General features: G+C 41.8%; 1 long non-coding RNA gene across 1 annotated transcript; it reads left to right on the top strand.

Moving 5' to 3' along the window:
* Positions 1–355: 355 nt before the first annotated feature.
* Positions 356–9,662, top strand: LOC115165191 (uncharacterized). Its single transcript, XR_003870096.1, has 3 exons — positions 356–368; positions 1,628–1,631; positions 9,570–9,662. It is a non-coding gene; the product is annotated as an uncharacterized LOC115165191 (long non-coding RNA).
* Positions 9,663–9,883: the final 221 nt, after the last annotated feature.

The following is a 9,883-nucleotide window of genomic DNA, read 5'->3' as shown; positions in this document are numbered from 1 at the left end:
TTCTTGTTACTTTCATCTCTTATACTTATCCGCATTTTTTGAAACTGCACTGTCGGTTAGGGGATCGTAAGTAAACATTTCAATGTAAGGTATACCTGTTGTATTCGGCGCATGTGACTAATAAAATTTGATTTGAACGATGACTTATATGTAGATTCTCTCTTACTTTGAGCTAAACATGGAAAAATAACATATCATTTTAAATTAGGCAGGAGTACACCTGTAAGATACCACTTGGCAAATTGACCAGGACCCAGGTGAGACCTGAATTTACTGAAGTCTGTGCCTTGTGTATATGTAATGTGTGTTAGCAAACTCAGACCTCAGACAAACTCAGACTGAATCAGCAAGCAAAGTGGATGTGTAATGTAGGCTATTGATTTTATTTAAGGATGGTTGGATGGCTTTCTTTCTCTCGGAGGACCTGAGCCCTAGGACCATGCCTCAGGACTACCTGGCATGATGACTCCTTGCTGTCCCCAGTCCACCTGGCCATGCTGCTGCTCCAGTTTCAACTGTTCTGCCTGCGGCTACGGAACCCTGACCTGTTCACCGGACGTGCTTGTTGCACCCTCGACAATTACTATGATTATTATTATTTGACCATGCTGGTCATTTACGAACATTTTAACATCTTGACCATGTTCTGTTATAATATCCACCCGGCACAGCCAGAAGAGGACTGGCCACCCCTCATAGCCTGGTTCCTCTCTAGGTTTCTTCCTAGGTTTTTGGCCTTTCTCAGGAGTTTTTCCTAGGGAGTTTTTTCCCAGCCACCGTGCTTCTTTCACATGCATTGCTTGCTGTTTGGGGTTTTAGGCTGGGTTTCTGTACAGCACTTTGAGATTTCAGCTGATGTACGAAGGGCTATATAAATACATTTGATTTGTCAATTAGTCACCTGTAGTGTTCTATATGATTTGTTTTCTGAACAGTAAAACAGTAAAAAAAAAACAGTAGAAATAGTCAACTTGCATTTATAATTCAAATTATTTATTTCCCTTCTCTGTGATATGATCCACCACACCATTAGACTAAACCAGGTATTATTGTCTGATGTATGCCCTCACCAGAAGCAAAGCATGCTGACTGGGTACAGTTACGATGTGTAACTCCTAATGGTTAACATTCGAATCAGGTAGGGTACGTTCATCTCAAATCTTTTTTTAGCTGTAACTGCTACTTACAGGAGGACAGCTCCCACATTTGAACAAAGAGATATCAATTGGTACAGTATACCGGTATGGCAAGCAGCTCTCTGTGGATTCCTTTCAGAGCCCAACAGAGAATCATATACAAGGTGTTCCTCACTTCGAATCTTTAATGAGCCTTTCCTCTACTCTGGCAGAGACAAAGTGGGCACAAAGAGACCTTTTCCTCTGATGAATTCATGCAGTGTGGAGTGAAGTGTATTGCAGTCGTTTGTTAGTGTCTGACTGCTTTAATAAAGGATCCTTACACTCTCCCCCAGAGATGACTGTGTAGGGCAGCAACCTTGAAGGGCTGCAATCTTTACAAGTCCAGGGAAAATTAAAGGTTGCTTTTTATCTAATGGCAGTGTCAGCACAGGGCTTTATTCCTACCTTTTCTTGTCCTCTCCTCCCTCAATGAAAAGCAAATGGAGGAGCAATGTGTCCTGCCACATTTGCATTTATATAGCACCTATCCAGGAGCCTCCCCTGGTTGTCCCTTGAGGTTGTGTGTGTGTGTGTGTGAGTGAGTGAGTGTTTGTTCAGAGGAACTAAGGGCAGCACTTCATTAGTGCTTGAGAGCCCACCAGACAGCAGTGGATAATCCCTGCTCCATGCAGACAAGCAACCTGTGTCCTGGGCCTGAGAGTTTAGGGGCTGATATTTTAGGGTCTGAGAGCTGAGGGTCCTGAGTCTGAGAGCTGAGGGTCCTGAGTCTGAGAGGCTGTGTCCTGGGTCTGAGAGCCGGTGTAACTGGGTCTGAGAGCCTGTGTCTTGGACCTGAGCGCTGAGGATCGTGTTGGCGTGACGCAGGTCCCAGCAGTGCAGGGTCAAACACAGGTCAGGGTGTTCTTGAAGTCGTGCCATCTTCAACATCATGTTGGATTTAACTCTTAAACATGTTGTGCACCACTGCCCTTTTCAAATCCTGGTATTATCACTGGTCTTACGCATAACAAATAATCTTTCTGGGTATGCTATGAGGAGATTTGGTCGAGACTTCTCTATTTTTCTTTGATTCAAATTGAGGTAGAGCTCTATGATGCTACACACCGTCATATTGACTGAGCGCACAGTACTGTTCTTCTGGCAATAGCGTCTTCATGCAGAGTACTGGAGAGAGAATGTAGCCTGCAGTCAGGCTGTCCATAGTATCAGCTGTCACTGAGTCAGACTCCTTCTATGTACATAGCTGAGCACCATGTGAGGGTCTGACTAAGGCCTGGATGGTTTTTGCTCTATTTGCGGCAGGTTGTCACACATGACAAAGCAAGCTGTTGGTCGATAGTATCACATGATCTGTATGGTTGTGTTGAAGTGTTGAGGCAACCTCCCGTGTGTGCGTTGCTTAGGTGCATGTGTGGTCAACCCTCCCTCAGATCAAACAAATCACTGCTTAGCCAGACTCATTCAGCCTACCATAGGTCAATGAGTCAGAGAGCAGCAGGAGAAGAGACTGCATGTTTGGTAACTCATGGCAACATGTTAATCTGATCAAGTTGTTATAATAATACATACACATTTTTGTCACCCTCATAGACATGTAGAGAGAACCGCTTCTCCCATCTCACTCCACTGGGATGTGGCACAATGAGCTTTTGGGTTATCAAGGTAGTAAAGTCACAGTACAAAATGGTCAGTGCCTAGCTATTCAGAGCTGAGTCCCTCTCTGTTCTTTCTCTCTCTCTCCTATATTTATCTCTTTCCTCCCATTCTCTCTCTCTCATTCTTTCCTTCCCCTCAAGGGGTCTCTGTCAGGCAGAGATGGATACGTGAACAGCATGCATTATGTCTGGCTGCAGGTGCTGAATTGAGGTATTAGTTTTCTTAACCAGGGCTGAAATGCTTAAAATCCACATAGCTCTTCCCTGCACCTCTCCTTATGCACCCATCTCCCATACCCTATGTCTAGGGTGAATCACTCCTCACCCGATGTGTTCTTTGCTCTCTATTTCTGTCTCTCTATCATTATCGCTGTCTCTCTTCTCGACCTCTCTTTCTCTCACTTTCTCTCTTTCTTTCTCTCTCTATATATCTCTGTTTGCCATTGAGAGCTATGAGTGGAGGCATCCATCTTATCGCTCTCCTAATCAGGATGCCCCTTATCTTAACTCACCCTTTACTTTCTGCTGAAACACATGCTTTATCGACTCCTCATCCTCTTCCACTCGTTGCAAAGATATTTATTTGTATTTAAATTTGACACTCTCATTTTTAAAAGTGAAAGCATTCTTAAACAACTTGACTTGAACATTCAATTTCACATAAATATGCATATACTAAACTGATTTTCCATACAAAATGTACATAAATACGTATTTGTCTTTATAAATAATGTCCTTCAAGAGTGCAATAAAAGGGCACTCATCAGTGTAGTTGCAAACTCTTGAAACAGCCAAAGCCTTATCAGTTTCAACCCAGTTTTAAAATGGGATCAGAAGGCTTAGGGTGTGGGGGGGGCTATTTCACAAAAACAGTTGGTTGTGTTCTAACTACAAATGTTGAAATCCTCTGTGTATGGAGGGATAATACTTTTCTTTTATCGCAGTGAGGACGTATTTGCACCAAAATGCTAAGTGGAAAAATGATAGAGTAATTATCTTAGATACCTAAAATGAATGGTTTGAGATAGACCTTCCCATTATATAAGCATACCCTTGTGGCTCAATGTTTCCTGATAAAACAGTCAAACTAAAGTTTCCCTTCAACACATCTTTTTGTGATAAGTGAAAGTTATGCTGGTACAGTACTCTCTTCTCTTGGCATGAAAACAGAGAGAAGATAATGCAAGTAAGAGGTTACAGAGCAATAACATTTTCACACCAACATTGTCAGTACTCAAGTTGAATACTGACTGGTGAATATCTGAAATAATCAAAAAACTTCTAACATCATCAGTCTATTTCCAATTGAATACTGACGGTTGAAAATCTAAAATAATCCTGAAAATGCTTTACTTTGATCAGGTTACTTTTTTTCTCTCATCGCCTTTGTTACATTGATATTTTAGCAATTTAGCAGACACTCTTATCCAGAGCGACTTACAGTTAGTGCATTAATCTTAAAATAGATAGGTGAGGAAAATACTTCTCAGTCGTAGTGAGTAAATGTTTTCCTCAAAAAATAAGTTATCAGCAAAATTAGTGCTAGTAGGAAAAAGCAAGTGCAGTTATAATTTTTGGTTAATTACTTAAAAATATATATTTGGGGGGGGGAAGGGGCATAAGACTACAATACATGTGTCATTGTTTCAGTCTCTTTTTAACATAATGTTGTTCCTCTCTGTATGTATAATTTACTATAGCTCAATCGACATACACACTGCAGCTAAGAGTCAGATGGCCTTATCTTGGCACATGATGGATGTGTCCTGCAGACACACAGCTATGCTATCGAAAGCTGCAAGTATCTGCTTCAGACATGCTGTGAACACAGCATTTTCTCAGCGAGAAAAGATTACTGGAACTGAAATCAAAAGCTTGCCTTGGTTTTCAATTATACATTTCATGATATTATGAAGAATCACTGCATCTTTCGATACTGTTTATGAAGACAAATTGCAATGTATTATCTAACACTATAAAAAATTATGATACAGTAGTCTTTACAATATACAATACCAGTCAAAAGTTTGCACACACCTACTCATTCAAGGGTTTTTCTTTATTTTAATATTTTCTACATTGTCGAATAATAGTGAAGACATCAAAACTAAGAAATAACTCATATGGAATCATGTAGTAACCAAAAAAAGTGTTAAAACAAATCAAAATGTATTTTATATTTGAGATTCTTCTAAGTAGCCACCCTTTGTCTTGATGACAGCTTTGCACATTCTTGGCATTCTCCTCAACCAGCTTCATGAAGTAGTCACCTGGAATGCATTTCAATGAACAGGTGTGTCTTGTTCAAAGTTAATTTGTGGAATTTCTTTCCGTCTTAATGCGTTTGAGCTGATCAGTTGTGTTGTGACAAGGTAGGGGGTGGTATACAGAATATAGCCCTATTTGGTAAAATACGAAGGCCATATTATGGCAAGAACAGCTCAAATAAGCAAAGGGAATTGACAGTCCAGCATTACTGTAAGACATGAAAGTCAGTCAATGCAGAACATTTCCAGAACTGAAAACATTTCTTCAAGTGCAGTCGCAAAAACCAGGAAAGGAAAGGAAGACCCAGAGATACCTCTGCAGCAGAGGATAAGTTCATTAGAGTTAACTGCAACTAAGATTGCAGCCCAAATAAGTGCTTCACAGAGTTCAAGTAACAGACACATCTCAACATCAACAGTTCAGAGGAGCCTGCATAAATCAGGCCTTCATGGTCAAATTGCTGAAAAGAAACAACTACTAAAGGACACCAATAAGAAGAAGAGACTTGCTTGGGCCAAGAAACACGGGCAATGGACTCTAGACCAGTAGAAATGTATCCTTGGTCTGATGAGGTCCAAATTTGAGATTTTTTGTTCCAACTGCCATGTCTTTGTAAGATGCGAAGTAGGTGAATGGATGATCTCGCCAAGTATGGTTCCCACCGTGAAGCATGGAGGAGGAGGTGCGATGGTGTGGAGGTGCTTTGCTGGTGACATTGTCTGTGATTTATTTAGAATTCCAGGCACACTTAACCAGCATTGATACCACAGAATTCTGCAGCAATACCATCTGGTTTGCACTTAGTGTGACTATCATTTGTTTTCAACAAGAAAATGACCCAAAAACACGCCTCCAGACTGTGTAAGGGCTATTTGACCAAGGAGAGTGATGTAGTGCTGCCTCAGATAACCTGCCTCCATAATCACCTGACCTCAACCCAATTAAGATAGTAAGGATGGTTGGACCGCAGAGTGAAGCAAAAAGGCAGCCAACCAGTGCTAAGCATATGTGGGAACTCCTTCAAGACTGTTGGAGAAGCATTCCTCATGAAGATGGTTGAGAGAATGCCAAGAGTGTGCAAAGATTGTCATCAAGGCAAAGGTTGGAAACTTTGAAGAATCTCAAATATAAAATATATACTGCTCAAAAAAAATAAAGGGAACACTTTTAAACAACACATCTTAGATCTGAATGAAAGAAATAATCTTATTAAATACTTTTTTCTTTACATAGTTGAATGTGCTTACAACAAAATCACACAAAATAATCAATGGAAATCCAATTTATCAACCCATGGAGGTCTGGATTTGGAGTCACACTCAAAATGAAAGTGGAAAACCACACTACAGGCTGATCCAACTTTGATGTATGTCCTTTAAAACAAGTAAAAATGAGGCTCAGTAGTGTGTGTGGCCTCCGCGTGCCTGTATGACCTCCCTACAACGCCTGGGCATGCTCCTGATGAGGTGGCGGATGGTCTCCTGAGGGATCTCTCTCCCAGACGAGGACTAAAGCATCCGCCAACTCCTGGACAGTCTGTGGTGCAACGTGGCGTTGGTGGATGGAGCGAGACATGATGTCCCAGATGTGCTCAATTGGATTCAGGTCTGGGGAACGGGCGGGCCAGTCCATAGCATCAATGCCTTCCTCTTGCAGGAACTGCTGACACACTCCAGCCACATGAGGTCTAGCATTGTCTTGCATTAGGAGGAAACCCAGGGCCAACCGCACCAGCATATGGTCTCACAAGGGGTCTGAGGATCTCGGTACCTAATGGCAGTCAGGCTACCTCTGGCGAGCACATGGAGGGCTGTGCGGCCCCCCAAAGAAATGCCCACCCCACACCATGACTGACCCACCGCCAAACCGGTCATGCTGGAGGATGTTGCAGGCAGCAGAACGTTCTCCACGGCGTCTCCAGACTCTGTCACGTCTGTCACGTGCTCCGTGTGAACCTGCTTTCATCTGTGAAGAGCACAGGGCGCCAGTGGCGAATTTGCCAATCTTGGTGTTCTCTGGCAAATGCCAAACGTCCTGCACGGTGTTGGGCTGTAAGCACAACCCCCACCTGTGGACGTCGGGCCCTCATACCACCATCATGGAGTCTGTTTCTAACCATTTGAGCAGACACATGCACATTTTGTCGCCTGCTGGAGGTCATTTTGCAGGGCTCTGGCAGTGCTTCTCCTGCTCCTCCTTGCACAAAGGCGGAGGTAGCGGTCCTGCTGCTGGGTTGTTGCCCTCCTACGGCCTCCTCCACGTCTCATGATGTTACTGGCCTGTCTCCTGGTAGCGCCTCCATGCTCTGGACACTACGCTGAAGACACAGCAAACCTTCTTGCCACAGCTCGCATTGATGTGCCATCCTGGATGAGCTGCACTACCTGAGCCACTTGTGTGGGTTGTAGACTCCGTCTCATGCTACCACTAGAGTGAAGCACCGCCAGCATTCAAAAGTGACCAAAACATCAGCCAGGAAGCATAGGAACTGAGAAGGTGGTCTGTGGTCCCCCTCCTGCAGAACCACTCCTTTATGGGGGTGTCTGCTAATTGCCTATAATTTCCAACCTGTTGGTCTATTCCATTTGCACAACAGCATGTGACATTTATTGTCAATCAGTGTTGCTTCTAAGTGGACAGTTTGATTTCAAAGAAGTGTGATTGACTTGGAGTTACATTGTGTTGTTTAAGTGTTCCCTTTATTTTTTGAGCAGTGTATTTTGATTTGTTTAACATTTTTTGGTCACTTCATGATTCCCTATGTGTTATTTCATAGTTTATGTCTTCACTATTAATCTACAATGTGGAAAATAGAAAACATAAAGAAAACGCTTGAATGAGTAGGTGTGTACAAACTTTTGACTGGTACTGTATTTCATGGAATTCTAGCTGGTAAACATTTGATATACTGTGTCATGAAAAGTATTTGACCCCTTTCTGTTTTCTTTATATTTGATAGTGAATGTTATCAAGATCTTCAACCAAAACCTACTATTAGATCAGTGGCGATTTTAGCATGTGAATCTTGGTGGGGCAGAAAATTATAATTGTGGGATGCATGCCAGTGAAGCTACTACACAACACATAAACTAAAACAATACATTAATTGCACTTTAACGGTGACAAACAGTGGCCCACAAACTGTTAGGACCTACATAAGCTGTCCCAACAGCAGTCCCAACATCTTACCACTGCTACACCTGGCTCTCAGTGGAGCCTTATCTGGCAGCGAAACAGTTCATTCAGCCTCATTTTACTGCCTTTATAAAAAACATAGCTGATATGGTGACTTGCTTAAACAAATGTGGTTTCTCCTGACAATTGAGATGTACAAACTATGGCATAAGGGGACAACAATCAGATAAGAGGCAATTCTTCATTTTGATTAAGACATTAATGAGCAAGCTAGGACGTCCGTAGTCCAATATAACTTTTTGTTAAACAACACCTGGTTTTCACCAGGCACAATGGGACCCATGTTGTCCAAAGTTTGACTCAAGTTTGCCAAGAAGCAACTGGAAGCACCTTTATGGATCATCAAGATTCTTGGAAGTATGTTTTTAATATTAGGTTTGGTTGAAGATCTGATACATTCAGTGTTATTGTCATTGTTTGATGCTCTTCACTATTATTCTACAAATGTGGAACATTTTTAATAAAGAAAAACCCTTGATGAGTAGGTGTGTCCCAACTTTTACTGGTACTGTATGTCATGGAATACCAGCTGGTAACATTGATATACTGTGTCGTGAAAAGTATTTGCCCCTTTATGTTTTTCCCTATTTTTGATAGTGAATGTTTATCAGATCTTCATCCAAACCTTAATATTGGCATATGGGGCGACATACCATAAGGGACGACAAAGCGGAATAAGAGACAATCCTTAATTTCAATAAGACTTTAATGAGCGAGCTAGGATGTCCGTAGTTAATATAACTATTTGTTCTGCATTTTTGAAATGTACAGCTACAGAATGCAGAACATGGGCTGTTCTGAATTCTGTGTGTTCTCCCTGTACACCAAGTCAGAACTGTAGGATAAATAAAGGGGGCATATAAGCAGACAATGAAAGCTCTTACAATATTGATGATTACGTATCTCAAAAACAGTTTAAAGGCTGTGCACCACCAAGTCAGAACAGTAGGCAAATTTAAGAGGTGTAAATAGACCCAAATTATACGATGAGGCACATGGGCTAGTAACAGCATACTACACAACATACACTCTAGTATTACTTTCTTAGCTACAGTATAATATCTCCCTGGCATATTACATAATTTATTCAGCAGCATAGAATTTATTTTTGGACTCCCCTTGTTGTGCTGTGGTCACTTGAACAGGAAGGTGGCCACGGCGGTCCTAAAGTCAGATTTTGCAGTTCCGAGTTAACAATTGTTTTGAGCACGCTTCATTACAGCTTGGCCAATGTTGAACGTTTATCATGTTTAAAATAGAAAAGAGACCCTTAATCTTGGACTTGGGACCACATAGCCACTCCACTGAATAGCTGTAACGGCTGTCTGAAGAAGTAGACCAAGGCGCAGCGTGTTGAGCGCTCATATTTAATTTTAATCGAGACACTTTGAACAAAACAAGAAAATGACAGCAAGCAGTTCTGTCAGGTATAACAAAACACTAAACAGAAATTAACTAGCCACAAACCCCAAAGGAAAACAGGCTGCCTAAGTATGACTCCCAATCAGCTGTCCCAGATTGAGAGCCATACCAGGCCAAAACAAAGAAATACAAAGCATAGAAAAAAGGACATAGAATGCTCACCCAAATCACACCCTGACCAACCTAAATAGAGACATAGAAAAG

Source organism: Salmo trutta, chromosome 27 (genome assembly GCF_901001165.1).
Source record: "Salmo trutta chromosome 27, fSalTru1.1, whole genome shotgun sequence".
Lineage (NCBI taxonomy): Eukaryota > Metazoa > Chordata > Actinopteri > Salmoniformes > Salmonidae > Salmo > Salmo trutta.
The sequence above is the reverse complement of the archived record's forward strand: the minus strand, read 5'-3'. Positions and strand labels throughout refer to the sequence as shown.